Raw genomic sequence first — 18,310 nt, forward strand, 5'->3', positions numbered from 1 at the left:
AGGCACTGTTTCACCATGTTTAAAACGAAGATGGGGGAAGAATAGCATTTGTTTGCTTATTTCTGCCCACCAAGGAGATACAAAGCGATTTGTTATATTTACTGTTTTTGGTACCAAGATCAGTCCAAAAGTACCTGGGATTTACCACGAAGTACAGATCCAAATTCAAAACGCAAATCTGGAAGTTTGTTTTAAATGGTTTCAGTTTGCTTCCTTACAAGTTCAGTATTAAAATTTATCTCTAATATAGAGGGGCAAACACAGGCTAAACCATTTTCTGGTATCCGGTTGACGAGTCACCCGCACTGAATATTTGCTAATGGAAGGAGTGTTGGCGTGGGACAGAAAAAGGATTTCCTCGGTCTGTAATTTACTTGGAATAATTCATTAGCTAACACTTTGGGCTGTTAAAGTCGCTGGTAAATCCCAGGTCATGCCAACTCTATGTGTGAAGAAAGTACCTGGATTCTTGGGAGAGAACTTGAGGAGAAAGAATAAAGACCTCTTTCCTGTAGTTTCTCCTCCAGGCAGGAGCTTGTTAATAAAGTGTTCTTTGGAGCCATCCCTTTGTAAGGCACTCAATGAATACTTATGGAATGCTCCATCTGTAAACAGCATTAAAATATAAACAGAGCCTACCAAGCAGTCCGAAGGGCATTTCACCTAACACATCCAGAGCTACGAAAACGCCAGGGTTCCATCCCCGGTGAAGAGCTAAGGAACCGCAAAGAAGGAAAAGTCATTTGCTTAACTAGGGCCAGCAGATTGTGTGGTCCGCCTGAGCTTTGGCATTCTTGTTAATCAAGTCTTTGGGTAATTGGATGATATACACATCTATACACACGGACACCCACAGGTGCCCGGCATCTGTAATCATTGAGGCTGGTCACAGGAAGTTGCTGTTTGTGTAGAGCAAAAAGTGGTCAAACGTCAGAATTTGTCTAGGGTTCAACCTAATTAGTGCTGCCCTTCTCCTCTGGGCACAGGGAGGGGTCGGGAACATGGAATCGCAGTTTGCTTGTGGTTCCATCCAGCAAGCTGAGCAGGAAAGGGAGAGGGAGGAGCGAGATGAAACCATCACAGAGACCAAGTTCTGCAGACGCCCTGAGCAGCACTGGCTCTCCTGAGACCAAGGGAGGAGGAAGCGGGGGCGGTAGGTGGCAGTCAGCTTGGGCACCGAAGATACTTCCCAGCAGCCTCTTGCGGCTGTGCTCTCTGGGTTGCAAAGCTCTGGTACCAACCAGAGACATACTGCCGATTTTCAGAGGGATTAGTATACAATAAAATATGCTCAACAAGAAAACCACTCAGAACCCGATGAATCATTGATGATTCAGGAGGCACTTTAGGATCCTGTAATGCCTTAGGGTTAGCATTATTACAGACATCAATTACTTTATGGTAAGTGTGTGGAAGAGCTAGTTCACTAGAAGTACTCGTCGAGAATGTGCTGGGCAACCTTGTTTTATAATATTAAAAACAAAAATTTTCTAGGCCTTTTTTTCTTTTAAGCTCTTATCTAAAATATGGCTTCTTTTTTAAAATTATTTTTTCAAAATGGTTCCCTTTTCTGCTCCCTTTTCAGCTATTCTGTAATATGCTAAGCAGGTGAAATGTAAATTCTCTTGTTAGCCCATGAGTCTACCCATTTTCAGGGTAGGCTTCTGAATTTCTCACTAGCAGTTCAAATTTGTCTTTAATCCAACTCAAGTCATGATATGAGAGGTTTTGATGTGGCAAAGGTGATACATTTATTATTATTATTTTTTAATCTGAGTTAGAGCCAGGCATCATGGCACACACCCATAATGACAGCACTCTGGGAGGCTGAAGCAGGAGGGTCACAAATTTGAGCCCAGCCTGGACAACTCAGTGACTTAGTGAATCCCTGTCTCAAAAAAAAAAAACAATAAAAAGGGGTGAGGTTGTAGCTCAGTGAGAAGGTGCTGGGTTCAATCCCAATACCTAGGAAGGAGCAAGGGATGGAAGGAGAGAGGGAACTTGTCTTAGGAGGCAGACTTGGCATACTCAGGAGGACATGATACGACCCAGCACACCAACAGCAAGTTGAGTTTCTCCCTCGGCAGACTATGGTGTTTGGTAAGGAAGAAAGAAAAAATATTTAGTCCTTGGAAATCAAGTTCTGAGCACTTCTGAAAACAAATTAATCTAAAACATCTGTAAGAATTTCATCTTTAAAAACCCAGGTGTCTAATATATAAGAAAAAAAGGGACAGATAAGGTCTTGTCCACCAAGTTTTAAAAAAATTTCTCACAGAAACAAAATGTCAAAAAAACCCAACCCACGCTTGGCTTTTTGAATCTTTATTTTCCATGGTGATTCTTCCTTTTGGCTTTCAACAAAGAGTGAAATTCCTAGGTGAATCTTGTCAGATTTTCCAAAAGCAAAGCTACACTAGATGAGGGGCTTCCAGACAGGCTGCAGGCCCTGAGAAGCCTTGCTCTGGCCTAGATTTATTAAAAACTTCCGGTTCTTCTTCATTTCAATTTTAATGGTGGTAAAGCCAAGTCCTCCAGACGTGGAAGTTGCCATATCAGACTTGAGTAACTACAGACAGATGCGCTGGCAGGCTCGGGCCACCACCAACTCAGAGAAAATGGGATGTGTTACAGCACCCAAGGCTGCCTGTGTGTTTAAACAACCCCAACACACACACACACACACACACACACACACACACACACACACACACAGAGGATCATCTCTAGGCTGCTGGCCCATGTTGTCTCCAATTATCATCAGGTAAGCCTACAGTCTTAAGAACATCATTTCATTTGGAGCAATTGTGGATTTGTAGCTACATTTTGTTACACCTACAAGTTTAATGCCATCTAACTGCTGCCCTGGATGTACATCTCCGAGAGGGACACTATGCGTATTTTGTAAACTGCGGCTGCTTCTCTTCTTTCTGTTAGATATGGTCTAATGGGTTTAGGAAATGACATTCAAGATGCTGCTTTGCCAATTAGAACTTCCTCTACCTGATTCTTGAAGGATGTAAGCATACCTAATTGTGTGCTTAGACATTTTATTAAGTTGTTTGGAGTGGCGAAAGTCTCTTAACCTTCATATAGAGCCATTTTCATAAAAAAAAAGTTTGCAGGGATAAAAAACAACTTGGGGGGGCATTTAATTTTAAATAGAGATCCTATTCATTTCCAGATGCAGATTTTACCAGCAACCAACACAAAGACAGCTGTTGAAAGCTGAGATAGGGAAATTGTGCAGATATCCCCCAACCTTCTTGACAGTGCTGTGACTACTGCTGCGGGTGATTGAGGGAAAGACAGCATGTACCATCTTTGGAGGGGAGGATTACCCACAAGCCACTTTGACAGGAAGAACTGAACAACAGATTTTTTCCACTACCCTGGAAGCACAGCCTTGGGTTAAACTGGTCTTTGGGTACATTTCAGACCAGGGACTCCTACCAGAAATGATTTCACGCAAGGACAAGACTCCCGCAGCATCAAACACTTTAGCTTTCTTTAGAAAGTTTCCTTTTTCTAACTTTAAGTGATTACACAGCACGTTAAAATCTTGACAAGATCAAAGGCAGAGGAGAGACAAGATATACTCCTGCCAGCCCTGCATGAGAATCCAATCATTAGTCAACCCCAATTGTCACCAGTCATTTGGGTCCAAGTGGGATCCACTGTAAACACAACCCCTCCGGAAGCACATATGGGAAATATGCCAGAGGGTAGCTCCTCAGTTCTCCTGTGTGCTTCCAAAGATGTTTTCTATAAGCCACACCACCTCGCCCATTCAGGGGCATCACCAGCTCCCACTTAGCCTGCCCTTCTGATTCCAGACCATCCACGTGTTCGCTGACCTCTGGAGACTTTTATTTTCTGCTTCCTCCCTTCTCACTCTGGTGCCAATCACCCACTGTCCCCCGCCACCTCCTCCCCAAAGGCTCAGCGAGGCTGCTTCCTCTGTGATTGGCATCTCATTAATGAAGAAGGGCTGGTGTCTCTCTCATTACAGTCACAGTGAGTGAGAGGACCTCAGAACTAATTTACTTGCTCTCACTAGGGAAGACACTTGTCTCCATCAAGAATTTAACTTTCCTGCTGCCTGTGGCAATAAAAGAACCCGTTTTGTTTTAACATTAATAAGGTGAGAGAATAGAGAATTTCCAAAAGAAATTAAGAAAGGCAAGAGGGTAGGTGTGGGCCCATGCAAGTTTCCCTCAAGCAGGGCTGGTGGAGTTCAGGGAGGGACCTTTGATTCAGCAACATTTGGACAGCATAAAACAGCCCGGCGGGCAAACAAGAAATCAGCCAGACGTAGAGTCTAGGGTAGGAAGGGGAGCCCTGGGTTCTAGTCCTGAGTCCCACGTTCCTGCATGACCTTGGGCAAGTCTCGGTTTTGTCTGGTCCTCAGTTTTATTCTTGGTAAAATATGGGGATTAAATCAAGTGGTCTCCTAGCGTTTTCCCAGGTCTAAAATTTTTAATATTCTATAAATGAGACTCTGGACTATATAAAACTTTTTTCCTGTTTGGAGTGAGTTTTTATCTCTGGCAACAAATTAGAAATTCCTCCAGAATTAAAGAGCATGGAATGGAAATCATTTGGCTTCTGCAGCTGAAAAGGTCAACTAGATTCAGAAATGTACTCCAAGCCCGCACCGTCTGCATGGAAACCTAATTAGAGATCATACTTCATTGGTTAGAAGGGATCAAACTTATCCAAGCTTTCATCTGGATATGTATTTTTAAAAAATTACTCTGAGTTACTAATTCATTTATCTTTCTACTTGCAGGAAATTCCACTCATTGATAAAGCTCTGCTCTGACACTCCTTGCTCACATAAAATACCTTCCTTTCCATCCATATTATTTTATGATCTTGCCCCTTTATCACATTGTGCTTAACATGCCTTGTCATTTAAGAAGCCATAAAAAGGACATCTTAAAAATGTGTTCATCATTTAGCTGGAGATGGCTACTCTGCCTAGCACTAGAGGCAAGTCCTCTTTGGAGAATATCTCAACGAAGAGGTCTTGAGACTGTCCCCACAAAAGAGAGGGTCACATTGCATTTGGCTAAATTAGAATGTTGGTGACAAATTTCCCTATGTGTGACAATGCACTGAGAATCAGAGATGCTTCCACTAGGGGTAAGGATGGCTTTACATTGAGAAGACCCTAGAGTCCACTCACACTTCTAATTTCTGTGTGTGTGTGTGTGTGTGTGTGTGTGTGTGTGTCTTTCTCTGGTACAGCCTATTGGTCCCACATCCACAGTTTCGTTTCTTACCTTTGCTATCTGTGAGCTAAACTAGCACTCTCTTGCTCCCAAGATCTGCCAGCAAACCAAATGACAGCAAGCTCATTTCATACCGAGTCTGGCCTGGGAGTTCTTGAGATCAACTCTGAATCCTGGTTTTACTGTCACTCCCAAAAGGATTCCACTCACTTTTCCCTGTTCCTAACTATCACTTTAGAGTCCTAACAGCCTGCTCCTCCTCTCAGTGTTCGAACGAAATTAAAGCTATTACTCCTAGCTTGGTTAAGGCTTGCATAAGATTCCCACACCCCACAATCAGCAGGCTGTTAGAAGAGATAGCCAGGCCACCACGCTTCTGTCACCTCTCTCCTGCAGACCCTGGCATTCTCCTTCATATGGCATCTCCTTATAAAAAAACGAGCAGAGGAGGATGGATGAGACCTCCTTGAGAACAAACCAAAGACCTTCAAATTTCTAACCCATGATTTCACCAGGGCAATGCAGCCCAACTTCCTTTCCACTTGCACTGTGGCTCTCAGCACTGATGGCCATGTAGCCCCTCTAAACCCTGGCATGTAGCTCACTTAGTGAGGGAGAAGAAACAGCAAAAAGAATCAAAGAAAAGAAAGCCAGAGACTGGGGACCAGATTTCAGGTCATCCTTTCCTTCTTAGAAGGAGGAATCTGCAGTGTCTGTAATTTAGCAGGTTTTAATGAATGGCTTCTAAATTATTTATTACTCATAGAAAGCTGTAAATATCCCTGTCTAAACCATTATGAAATAATCTGGGCAGGAGGCAAGAGGTTCAAACATTAGGCAGTTTTCACTGGCCTGTCGTGGAAAATAGCTCTGATCTGTACATCTAACTCCTCTCCTTGTTACCCGGGATGGTGTGTGAGCTACAATCTGCGTATGTGCTCACTGGAGATGGTCAAAAGGTATCTTATTTAGTAATTTGCTCTTTTTGCAGATTTATAGCTTAATAAGAGATTCTAGAATTAGTTAAAAAAAATAAAGGCAATTAAAAAAGGTATCAGCAGAACATACAAACTGGATATCCCAGAGAAAGCGTTTGAAATGCCTCAGGCTCCTTTCAAAGGGCTTCCTGCTGTCAAACCCAAACACCCAGACAGGTAGACTGCTGTGAAATATGTAGGCGATGCCTGCTGCCTGCTTTTCAGATGGCGAGGAGGCATTTGAAAGCATCAAAGTTCCCTGTATAGATGTGTGTACATTCATCCCGGCCTCTGTGATCTCTGCACTTGCCTATTGTAACTTGCTGTTTAATAGATTGCCAAACTTTGCCCTTCACAGACTGTACTTTTTTTTCTTCCCAAGAATCTGCTTCTCTCCCAGGAGCTTCTTGCTGGGGCCGAGTTTGAAAAGTTTTCATTCCTGGGCTTATGCGAAGGCACTGGGTCACTCTTTGAAATTCTGCACTTTTGAACACCTCACTTGTTGGCTTGCTTTTTCCTCGCCCCTGGTGTCAATGTCTGTATGTGGCGCAAGTCAGTGCCCTCCGACCACGAGGCATCTGCCAGGAGCCAGCCCTGACACAAATCATTAACAACCACAGTCCTCACCCTGCAAGAGCCTGTAATGTGGTGGGAGAGAAGATGGAGATCAAAGGCCATCAACTGGCGGCCCACAGACGTGGACTGTTTGGCCTGCTCTGTGGTTTAAATTCACATTAACACAGAGAAGATGGGGGATTTCACTCAGAAATCTGGACTGCAGCTTCACCTGGACAACTGAAGGTGTGATTGTGCAGGGCCATGTGTCTGCGTGGGACCCGTTCTTTGTCCTCTAAGAGTGCACAACAGATACTCCAAAGCTCCTTGTACTCGGTGTGGTTGGAGTCTCTTCGTTTACCTGCTGGGCCACTGGGCTTTTGAGCCTGGGATCCACGCATGATAAGGACACACACAAAGGTGACAATAACTGGCAAGTTTGGGGGACCATGGCAGGTACTTTATTCTTAATTTTCCCTTTTAAAGTCTTTTCTTGGTACATTTTAGGCATACAATGTGTTTACATTTATCATTGGGTGCTTGTACCTGTACATGACGTATCTTGGTTCTTATTTTTTCCCCATTACCTGTGCGCCCTTCCCTATTTACATAGACTTCATTTCCATTTTTTTTTCTTTTCTCCTAATTTTTCCTTTCCCTTTCCTTTCCCCTTCCCCTCTGATCACCCCTTTTCTTCCTATTTCAAATGATCAGTTATTCATTTTAATCATTTTAACCCTTATTTACACTTTCAATTTCTCACTAGAGAAACTATCTGGTATTTACACATGTGTGCCCTATTTATTTCACTTCAGAGTATGGCCTCGATATGCATCCATTTAGCTATAAATGTCTCTAGTTTCTCGTTCTTTAAGGCTGGGTAGTACTCCATTTTATAAAAAACCCAGTTTCCAGTTGATGGGCACTTGGGCTGTTTCCTAGCTTTAGCTACTACAAATTGTGATGGCAGGTACTTTAAATATGTCATCTCATTTGATTTTCCTACAACTATGTGGCTGGGATTATAATGCTCAATTTCGCACATGAAGGAATTGAGGCCTGTTTTTAGTACCTTGCTCAGTTTTACTTTGCTGGGTGTCAGATCTAGACCCATTGGCTTTGGAAGATCCCCCTTTCCATTATCTTCTGCTGAGGGCCAGGCAGGAGCTCCAGGAACCTACGCTGGCCTCCTGTCGAGCTCTGCTGTGGCCAGCACACACTGAATGTCCCTTGGGCCCCATGTCCTGGCTGCCCCATCACTTACTGTGTTTGTGTCCTCTGTTCCTTCTGCCTTGAGTGTTTTCTCTTCACCTTTCCTTCTGTTCCTGCAAGCTCCCTCTCATCTTGCAAGTCAGCTTCACTGGGTGAAGAGTTCAGGAACTCCAAGTCAGGTATTCCAACCTCAGAGCTCCTGGAATCTCCACTGTCCCACGAGTGTCCCATCCATGGTAAAAGGTCCATTTGTGGCCTCCTGCTATCTATTAGCTTCTTTAACCACTTAACAGTTTACCCCGAGCATCACTTGGGCAGTGGGTGTATTTACATACTGACTATCCCAAGCATCGCTTGGGCAGGCAGGTGTCATTTCAACCAGTCCATTCTTGAACCGAATAAACACATCATCACATTTGCCTTTGGTCTCTTCTGCCCCGCACAACTCCTTCACTCAGCTGCTACCCTCTCTGCCTAACAAGGCTCTGCCACCTGATGGCCACATACACACCTTTCTGAATGCCCAGTACTTTCATTCAAGTGACGTTAAGTTTGAAACACATCAGAAAGTTGCCAGACACAGAACAGGTAACAAGAACCACGCAGGCATACATTGCTGGGTCACCAGGGGGCTGGAAAGTTAATCAAGAAATGAGCAGCCCTGCCGAGAGCCTGTGACCCTGCAGGAAGGATGGGCAGGTTGGCCCAGGTGTGAGCGGAGCAGTGAGTGAAACTGATAACTCTGTAAATCATTGGCTGGGCCTCAAATGAACTTTCAGTTCTGATTCTCTGCCCCCATACTATGTCTGAAAGTGTAAAATAAATTGCCCCTGCAGCTAACCACTAAAGACCTCATTAAAAAAAATTAATATGGAATAGCATCCATATGAAATAAAGCAAATCAGAGGCCAAGCCTTAAAATCCACCTCACAAGTAAATCCTAAATGGTAAAACTAAGAGCAGGTACACTGGCAGACAGAAGCGAAAGCTGGGCGGATAAAATGGATTTTTATTCTTTTTAATGAACTCATCACCTGCAGACAATAAGAAAAGATTGACCAGGTTGGGGGGAGGAGCTGACTTTGGCAGTGAATTAATAAAGGTGAGAAATGTGTGTTCTTGCAAAATGATTTTGTCAAGGGAGGATCCAGAGTATAGGTTGTAGTGCATTTAGGGGACTCACAATCAGCATATTTTCATTGCTCCTCTCTACTAAATCTTCGCAAATGTGGTACAGTGTATGCGTGGTTATCTCTAAATTGTGAGCCGAGAACACAGCCTGTGAAACCTTGGTCACTGTAATCAGGCAGGTGATCCCCTGTTTAAGATGGGTGTATGGTAGAGATATTTCTGAATTATTTTTCCCACTGTGGCCAGAGAGATAAGAAAGGTTATCTCCTTTAATCACAGGTTCTTAACTGTTAGCCCCAGTAAGGAAAGGCACAAAAGGAAATTAACTTCCATGATAAATATTTAAGAAAAATACTTTTTAATTGAGTCACAGCGAAAGTCAATGTGCTAATTGCTACTTGGGAGAGCTATCTCCATAAAGCCTCTTACAAACACAATCCGAAGCAGAAACCTGCTAACTCTTTATGTTCTATTTACCAGACTTTAGTGTTCCTACAGGGTGAAGAGCATTTAGACTAGAAATACCTTGATGAGGTTGCAGAAAGAAGGAAAGAAAGAAAAAAAAAACCCATCTGATTGAACCTTCAGAGCTGACATCTTGACTGTAAGCCAAGATAATCGCAGAGCTGCTGTACAAATTTGGTTAGGCTTTAGAGGATAATTTCAGACTAATAAAATAAATCATCCTGGAATGTTCTAGTCTCCAGGTAACAAAAGACTGTAGAGTTCTCGGTGGATTCTTCTTTCAGGAAGTCAGACACAGATACTACAACCGCTTATGCTATGGACTTGCCTTTCTGATGTGTGGTGTCCACTTGGAATTGCCAAGAAAACTCAGTGTTAGGAGCAATTTCTGTGACACCCAATCAGGCCACTGTCTGCTCCAGACCTTCTCTCACCAGCCCGGGCCTCACTTCCCCTGCTATGGTTTTCACCCATTGTCTTCCTCCAATTTCTTCTTACCCCTGTTTCCTACCCCTTACATTTTCCTTGCTGCTTTTATTTTTCCTGCGTGTGCTGACTCCCTCGTTCCTCTTCTACTAAATTATGCTCTATTATTTCCGCAGCCTGAAGAACTCACAGCTGAAGCATTATTTCTAACCTTATTTTGTATTCCTAGCATGTGCTATAACCTGTTTTGAGTTTTATTTGCAGCCAAGTTGCTGACACAGCTCCAATTTCGTTTTCATATTTTGATTGGGTAGGAGTGTTCATTACTGTGGGTACCCGGCTAAGGAAGAAAAGTCATTTTAAAAAGGCACAATTTACACCTTCGTTAAAGGGCTTTTTGTTTCTGAATGCTGCCCATTTAAGTTCTAAAAACTAGAAATATTCAAACATATGCCTTTTTTTCCTCAGAGAAAAAAAGATTTTAATGAAAATTGCAGTGGTCCAGTATGAATGTCCTATTAGGCTTTTTGTGGCATGCCTGTGATGTCTGACACTCTTTGTGTTAAGTGACCAGGGCATACAGGCAGGCACAGAAAGCCTAGAAGTGGGACCTTGTACAAGTGACGTTTTCAGAGCCTCTTTCAGCTCTGCACTAATCAGCCTTCCCAGGGACAAGGGCTTCATTTGTGACATGGGTGAATTCATGGTTCATGAAAGCTCATATCTTATAAGCAGGTAATTCATGCATTTCAGCTCTGGGAACCCCTTAGATGGAGCATGAAATTCCCGCTGAGCTTTCCCATCGAGGACAGAACAGGGCAGAGGGAGGAGGTTTCATGTCCCTCGACACCTGAGTCTCAGCCTCCTTTCTGGAAGATTTCATCTCGATTTCCAGATAAAATACAAGAGGCCCAGTTATATTAGCATTTTCGATGAGCAACACATAGTAACATTTGTATAATTATGGCCCGTACAATATTTGGGACAGACTTGTATTGAAAATTATTCTGTTTATTCAGAATTCAAATCTAACTAGGCATCCTGTCTTTCTCTTTGCCACCTCCAGGAACCTTCTGCACAGCGTGTAAGGAGACAGGGTTGCTGGTGTGGTGTAGGCAGCCTCTTCTCTCTGCTTGGTTTCTCACACCATCCAACTCTGCCCCTCTCCCCAGTGGGCTGGGGTTATTCTCCCATTTGGAAAACCCCCATGTCTCCTCTCTCCCTGGGTGACTCAAGATGCCTCTTCAGGGCAGCCTGAACACCCAGCCACTAGCACACTCACTCCTTTAGGTCAGAGAACAACGGTTCTGTCTGGATCGCTCCGATTTCTCTTATGAGCTCTGGTTATCTTTCTGAGAGGACACACACTCTTGGGTGGTACTGACCTTCCCCTTCCACTTCCTCATGGGCTTTGCACAGTCTGGCATAAGGCCCTTCACAAGGCTGATGCACAGGGGAGTCCTACTGATTTTAAAGGTGACTGATCCTCACTGAGCTGTGGTCTTTGGCAACTTCAGTTCTTTCTCATATTTGTTTTCTTGCACAGAGGGCTCAGTGCCTCCTCCACAGTGTGAGCATGGGGAAGCCCACCCATAAGCACTCAGTCATACCTCTGATTAGCAGTTTGGTGGTCAGATGAATTCATCACGGATATGTGAATAAATAATGCAAAGCTCAGACACACGTGGGCAAGCACTTGATCTGTCTAAAGATCATCTATGGCATCTGGGTGAAGGGCCGGGTGCCCGGCTGCCTGTAAGGGTCATGAGGACACACAGTGTTGGAAAAATGTAGGCAATGTGTGGCTGAAATGCACTGGTGATGAGGAGAAAAATACGGAATACACTTCTCTGAAGTGTATATGGTTTGAATCAGATGTTTGTTCTCCTAATGGGAATTTCAGGGCTAAGGCCAGCATCAACTCCTCAAATAATGGCCAAAAAATAATGGCCAAAATGACATAGTTGGAGACAAAACCAGTTGGTGAGCAGGTGGTGGGACTCCCTTGCTAACTTAGGGTACTATGTCATGACCCCTGGGAATTTACACCGACAAACTGTTATCATCTGATTTCCTGGATTGAAGAAGTAGGCAGATGAGAAATTTCTAGGAAGCAAACAACATGATTCAGGGTTCAACTTTCTTTGAAAATTATTTGAAAATTCTTCTCTTTTCTATAAGGCTCTTAGCTTCCCACACGGCATGTGAGTGATCCTGTCATGAACCAGGGCTTTCTGAACGGGCTGGCAAAGCAGGACATCGCCTGGGCATCATCTCCCCAACCTGCTTTCTCATTTTGCTCTCCTGGCATTGCAGTGAGGTGGTGGGGTGTGCATTTACCTGTGTGGTGCTCTGTGGGCCACACCTGGGGGTTGTGCTAGCCAAGACTGCCCAACAGACCTGAAAAACTCCATTTTTCTGCCAGATCTGTAGGCCATTCAGGCACTGTAGTTCCTCCTCCTCACAGCCACATTCCAGGCTCAATTAGTGGAATCCCAGTCTTATAGCCACACCACAGCAGCACATTAAAATGTCTCTGATTAAGCCCTGGATTAGCATGTGCCCAGACTTTATCTTAATTGCCGATTAAGATTAATCCCTCTGGAGAGTTTTCCAGGGCTGCTTTATTACCATGGGGTGAATCATTACATATTTTGGGTTGTAAGTTCTATTTAGCTTCCTTGGACTAAAATGGAAGACCCAGTCCCTCCCTCTAAGGAAGGGTCCCTGCTCTTGGACCAGCTTCCTGGACAGCTCATTTGCACCTGAATTTTTTTGGTAGGGGGTAAGGCCTTGCTCCAGCTTGAACACACTCTGGAAGGTGGAATGCAGGCTTTCTGGCAGGTCCTTGGCTTTAAATTTCTATGGTGATTTTGGACCTGAAGAATGATATACTTACCACTGCCTTCATCATTCATAGTAATTTACTGGTCTTTCCCTCTGTCTTCATACATGTGGATATACACTCTATTTTCTGAACTATTTGAGGATCAGGTATATACAGCACAGTCCATTAGCCCTAAAGAATCCAGTGTGTGTTTCCTAAGAATGGAATATTCTCTTACATAACTATCAATTTGATAGATTTACATTAGTATCATACCTTTATTTACGCTGGCAATACTGATTTCCTTTGAAATCCACTAAGTACCGCCCTAGGTATGTCATTAAAATCGAGTTACAAAAAGGAGAGAGGATGGAAAGAAAAGAGCTCTCCATCTTAGAGAGGTGAAGCCCAGAATGGAGAAATCACTTGGCGAAGGTCGCACAGCCACAGCTGAGTCCGAGCTCAGGAAGAGTCCCAACTCCTAGCCAGGCACTGATGAGCACATAGACCCAGGGAGGTCAGGTCAGCATGACTCTGCGAATGCTCAGAGTCACCTGCCCAGCCAGTTCAACACCCCCCTGTCCAGCTAGAAACTGCAGCTTTCCAAGCACAGAGGTCGGCAGCCCTGAGTGTTTTGGGGTGTACTTGACATTTACATGGTGTGCAATAGACTTGATGAGATAGGAGCACTTATTTCACTAAAATAGATCTTTTCTGCCAGGTTTAAAACTCCAGTCACTTATGAAATACTGCATGGCCACCTGGGGTGGCATAAACCAGGCATATTCGGCAGCAAAGAGAACACAAAGGTGGAACACAGCTGAAGGCCCTCGGATGATAGACTGGAACTTCGTTCTCACTCAGAGTACAAAAGCCATCTGGCACCCACACCTGTGGCTCCTGTAGGATTCTACAAGGGCACTTCCCTGCTTTAGACCCCAAGGAATCTAAGCATGCTGTTTCTCTAGAGTGCCTTTCCTTAGAGTTTATGGGTCAGCAGAGTCTGGGGTACTTATCAATGTCAAGGTCATTCTTAGTCATCATCCAATGTGCTACCCCATTGCATGATGTCTCCACCTGAAAACCGGTCCCAATCCTGGAGACATCATACCAAGAGGTCTCCGACAGATGTCCACTAGGACTACCAAGGCTCAGTGTCCTTCTTGGGTCCCCACCAGACCTTCTTTCATAAGGATCTTCTTCACAGCCCCTCAACAAAAGGCAAAGCCCTTTCCTGTTTTGCTGATTCACTGAGCCACCTGTCTTAGAAGTACTTGGGAGTCTCAACAGATGCGCCACATCTAGGTGACTCAAAATGTGTCACAGTCTTCATCCTCTGCTAAAGAACCGAGATACACCACATCTGTCACTTCTGAATGGACAGAAGTCATTTTCCAGTCTCTTTCTAAATGTTCCTGTCTGTCCCCTCCCACAGTGACTTATTTTCATCCTGAAGCAGAGTTTAAGAATTGAGGACGAAAGCTTTCTCTGAGTTGAACCCACACTATAACCATGTTCCTTAGATTCTGTTACAAAACAACCATTGGCTTTAACTGGAAACTTGAAAATTTGGGGTAATTATAGTATCAATTCATGACTACTCAACACATTTCCTCCACTTCCTTTGTGACTGATATTTTGAGTCTATTACTGTAACATTCTCTGAAGAGACAATGTTGTCCTGAAACAAGAGATCAGAGGGGCCTGAGCCTCCCTACACCTCTAAAGTTTTTCACCCATGAGTCACATGGCTGCCTGAATTTCCTTCACTCTTCTTTCCTCTTCCAACCCTTCTATGTGCCCTGCACTTAGTGGGCTCCAAGGATTTGCCTTGAGCATCAGCACTAAGATGTCTCTGAATGGATGGGATTTCCACATTATTCTGGTCCAAGCTGCAAATGATGAGCCTCCTGCCGAGCCCTGATGGCAGTGGTACCCAGCTTTCCCCTGATGGAGCTCACTTCGTTAATAGAAATCTCTCTTCAGTTGTTTGACTATGGTAATGTTGCTAGAAGGAAAATACTGATTTTCCTATATGTAAGCCATTTCTAAATTTGTGTGGGGGTTCTCCAGAACAGATCCGCATTCTTCTTCCTCCTATGGAGACACTACAATTACACGTTCCTTTTTCTCCTTATAAAAACTAATATCTTGCTAAGGCATTCTGCCAGCAGTACTTAAATTTAGTTCTGATAAAAATCCTTCTTGGATATTTCTAGTCTAAGACCTTTTTTTCTTTTCTTCTTTGCTCATCACTGTTCTATTACCCACTACTCAAGTTGCACACGTGCTTGCTCGCACACACATGCACGTGCGCGCACACACACACACTTCATTTAAGCCTACCTTGGAACACATCTGAGCCAACATATTCCCTGGGGGGAAACAATGGTCTCTTTCCCTATTAATGAACAATATGTTGTTGTGGATTCGTGGAAGGCTTAATTTAATAAACATGCAAAGATGAATATGCTTATGGGACATCAAACCTCTTTAGGGTTAACATTCCTGACATAGAAGAATTGCCTTGAGAAGCACCCCCCGCCCCCCGTCACAGCTGGGTCACTGTGGACTAAGGGGTGGGGTGGGGGGAGTCTCCCACGAGGGAGTCAGAGGGTAGGAGTCGAAACCCATCTCTTCATCCTGAAGTGCAGGAAGAGGCGTCAGATCTGCGGACGTCAGCAATGCCTGTGTGTGAACTAGTTCAACTTCAAATTCTGTGGCTTAGCTCTTGTCGGTAACTCGATGGGGACCTGAAACTTCGTCGAAGGGGCAGGTACTTTGCTGGCCTGGTTAGAAGTGAGTGTAGATAGCACCCGAGATACTGTGACAGCCCACCGGCTTGACGGGAAGGGACTCCTGAGCATGCGCAGGATCGAGCCGCTCCGTGGTTCTATGCTCCTTTTGCTCCCCGCTGCTCCCCTGAACGCACTGCATGGAATCCTGCGTTCCCGGTGACACTTTTCCCACTCCTAGGGAAAAAGTCCACGATAAAAACATAGGCATTGTATTGAGCCAGGAAATGGGACAGTCCACGTTGCAATACGAGTTAACAGGGACTGGCTCTCCCTCTTCCACTCTGCCCCTGCCTGACACTGTCCCCTCCGACTGCTCGTCAAGGATTCTGCCCTTTAAATCCATACACAGCCCCCACGTCATTCTCCCCGCAGAATTCCCAGCAGTCACTGCCACTCCAGTGGTGTTCAAAGGGCAGCTGAGTCCAACTTACACCCCCGGGTTACACCCCGAAAGAGCCCAGGCTGCAGGATCTGAATGGCAGCTCTGCTATGTGAACACATGACTGTGGCCAGGTTGTTTTGTGCCTGTCAAATGAGGATAAAAATAGTCTGTTTTTCCTATGCTTATTGTGAGTATTAAATGAGCTAATATTATTAAAAATGCTGAGAACAGTACTTGGTGCACATCACACATCAAAGGGATACACTGCTATGTGCTTGCTATCATGATTATTCTATAAAGGCAAATGCCACCCAGGAAGAATGTGTAATAGCACATGGCCAAGTCTCCCTCAGCCTGGATTGGTGACTCAGATGGCTGGTTCACCTCCCATCAGGCTCTTCATGAGAGGAGGAAACTACAACAGGGCAACTTTGGGCATTCGGAGATGCTAAAGACTGCCTGGCAGTGACCGGGGGCTGGGAGCTAGCGAGTGGCAGCAGAGAGCTGGGTGCTGGGGCTAAAGGAAAGCGCAAAGACTTCACAACCACCCTTCACTGAAGTGTATTTTTCTATTCCTTCTAGATGGTGTAAAGCAAACTGAGAGATCAGAGTACAGATCGCTAGCCAGAAGGGTAAGAGGTTTGCAATTGTGTGGATCTGCTAGGTCTGTGGTCCAGATTTGATTGGGGAATGGAGTTATTATGGAGTCCTGAAATGTTCTCTGTAAGGCCCACTGTCTCCGCGCTACATCTATACAGTGGAGCTGCTGCCTCTGGAAGTCTGCAGGCCTGTCCCAAGCGCGCCATTCATACCTGCAACCTGCCACTCCTTACCCTGCCCTACTTTTCCTTCTCTTAGCTCTTGTCACCTCCCTATGCACTATGCAATGAGCTCCTTATATTCACTGCCATTTCTCTGTCTTCTTCCTGTGGGACTAGAAGCTCCCTCAAAGGCATAGATATTTTTTGTGTCTGCAGATTTCTCCCTAGTACCTAGAATGGTGCCTAGTTAAATACAGATGCTGAATAAGTATTGATTGAATACATGAGTGCATCTTGCAGTCCTTCTGAGCAGTCCTCATACTCTGAAGCACAGGGGCTCCTTATGACAGTAGCAAAAACACAACAGCAAAGTCAAAGACTGTGTAGTTTGGTCCTCTCTAACAAAGTGTAACCTAATTAGTTAAGCAAAAAACTGAAAACAAAACCAAACCCAGAACATCAGCTCAGGAAGAGTCACAGCGAGACAGAAATCACAAGGTGAAGCCTGGTGATATCATGGAAAATCCGCTGGCCTACATAGAAAAAGACCCTAGTTAAAGTCCCAGCTTTGGACAGGCCAGCTGTATGAACTTACAAGTCATTTTGCCCATCTGTGCCTCAGTTTCTCCTTCTATATTAAGCTTCATTCAATCTCAACATTGAATATTCACTTCTAGTTCTAAAAAGGCAGAACCCTACCGACTCCCACTTGATGTTAAGACGCTAAAAAAGCCTACTACCTAAATTTGATCATTTATGGGACAGAAGTTAAAACTGCCTCTCTTGGCCCCATCACACAGGATGCAGGTGGATTACACCTTGATTTAAGCACCCTTACTCAGCAGAGCAGGTATTGATGCCAAGAGGTGAGGTACTGAGGAACCCCCCCCCCCCCCACCAGGTGCTCACCTTTAATAGCACTTCACAGAACGGAGACTCAAACGGCAATCTCACCAGCACGGGGAATGAGTAAAATACCAATAGTCAAGGCGCATATTGAACTGCTGAGCAAGGAGTCTGCGGATGCTATTTCAAATGGCTTAAAAAGCATCACCACAGTGTAAGTAGGTTACCACTGCCTCACAAAAGCACATCTGGAGGATCTCTTTGCTCTCTTGCATCCTTGAATATTGAGCCCAGAAATAAATTGACTTGCTGTTTAATCCAATAGTCAATACGCGCTTCTGTTGTATAGACTCAATTGACTTAAAACTCGAGCCATAGCCTCTGGCGAGAAGAATCTAATGAACTGCGCAGGCCCCATATTGATACATATCACAGGTAGTAGTTCTTTCTTCAGTAAGAAACAATTACCCCAAACTATATTTGGTGGGAATGGTCAGTGCTCAGAGATCAGTGTGGTTAATAATTTTTGATCTGGCTTACTGAGAAGCTGGGTTGGGGTTTGTTATATTTACAATTACAATCTTCTCTATGAAATCAGGTTATGGTGAGTTTTTTCTCCAGGCACAAGGACCTGCCTTTCTTTCCCTGTCCAAACAGAAGAGTTGAACATTCCCAACTCCGAGGAGCCACCAG

At 44.4% G+C, this 18,310-nt stretch overlaps 1 protein-coding gene and 1 long non-coding RNA gene across 2 annotated transcripts in view; both read right to left on the reverse strand.

Moving 5' to 3' along the window:
• The window catches only part of Rora (RAR related orphan receptor A), a 674,381-nt gene that overhangs the window by 242,038 nt on the left and 414,033 nt on the right, over positions 1 to 18,310 (reverse strand). The gene's annotated exons all lie outside the window — the stretch shown is intronic.
• The window catches only part of LOC147821824 (uncharacterized), a 42,559-nt gene continuing 26,133 nt past the window's right edge, over positions 1,885 to 18,310 (reverse strand). Inside the window, exon 2 of the long non-coding RNA XR_015446507.1 lies at positions 1,885 to 15,802. This is a non-coding gene — a long non-coding RNA (uncharacterized LOC147821824). The remainder of the gene's footprint in view (positions 15,803 to 18,310) is intronic.

The sequence above is a fragment of the Heterocephalus glaber genome, unplaced genomic scaffold (assembly GCF_053883595.1).
Source record: "Heterocephalus glaber isolate CG9 unplaced genomic scaffold, H.glaber_assembly_v1.0 deba00001689, whole genome shotgun sequence".
Taxonomy (NCBI): domain Eukaryota; kingdom Metazoa; phylum Chordata; class Mammalia; order Rodentia; family Bathyergidae; genus Heterocephalus; species Heterocephalus glaber.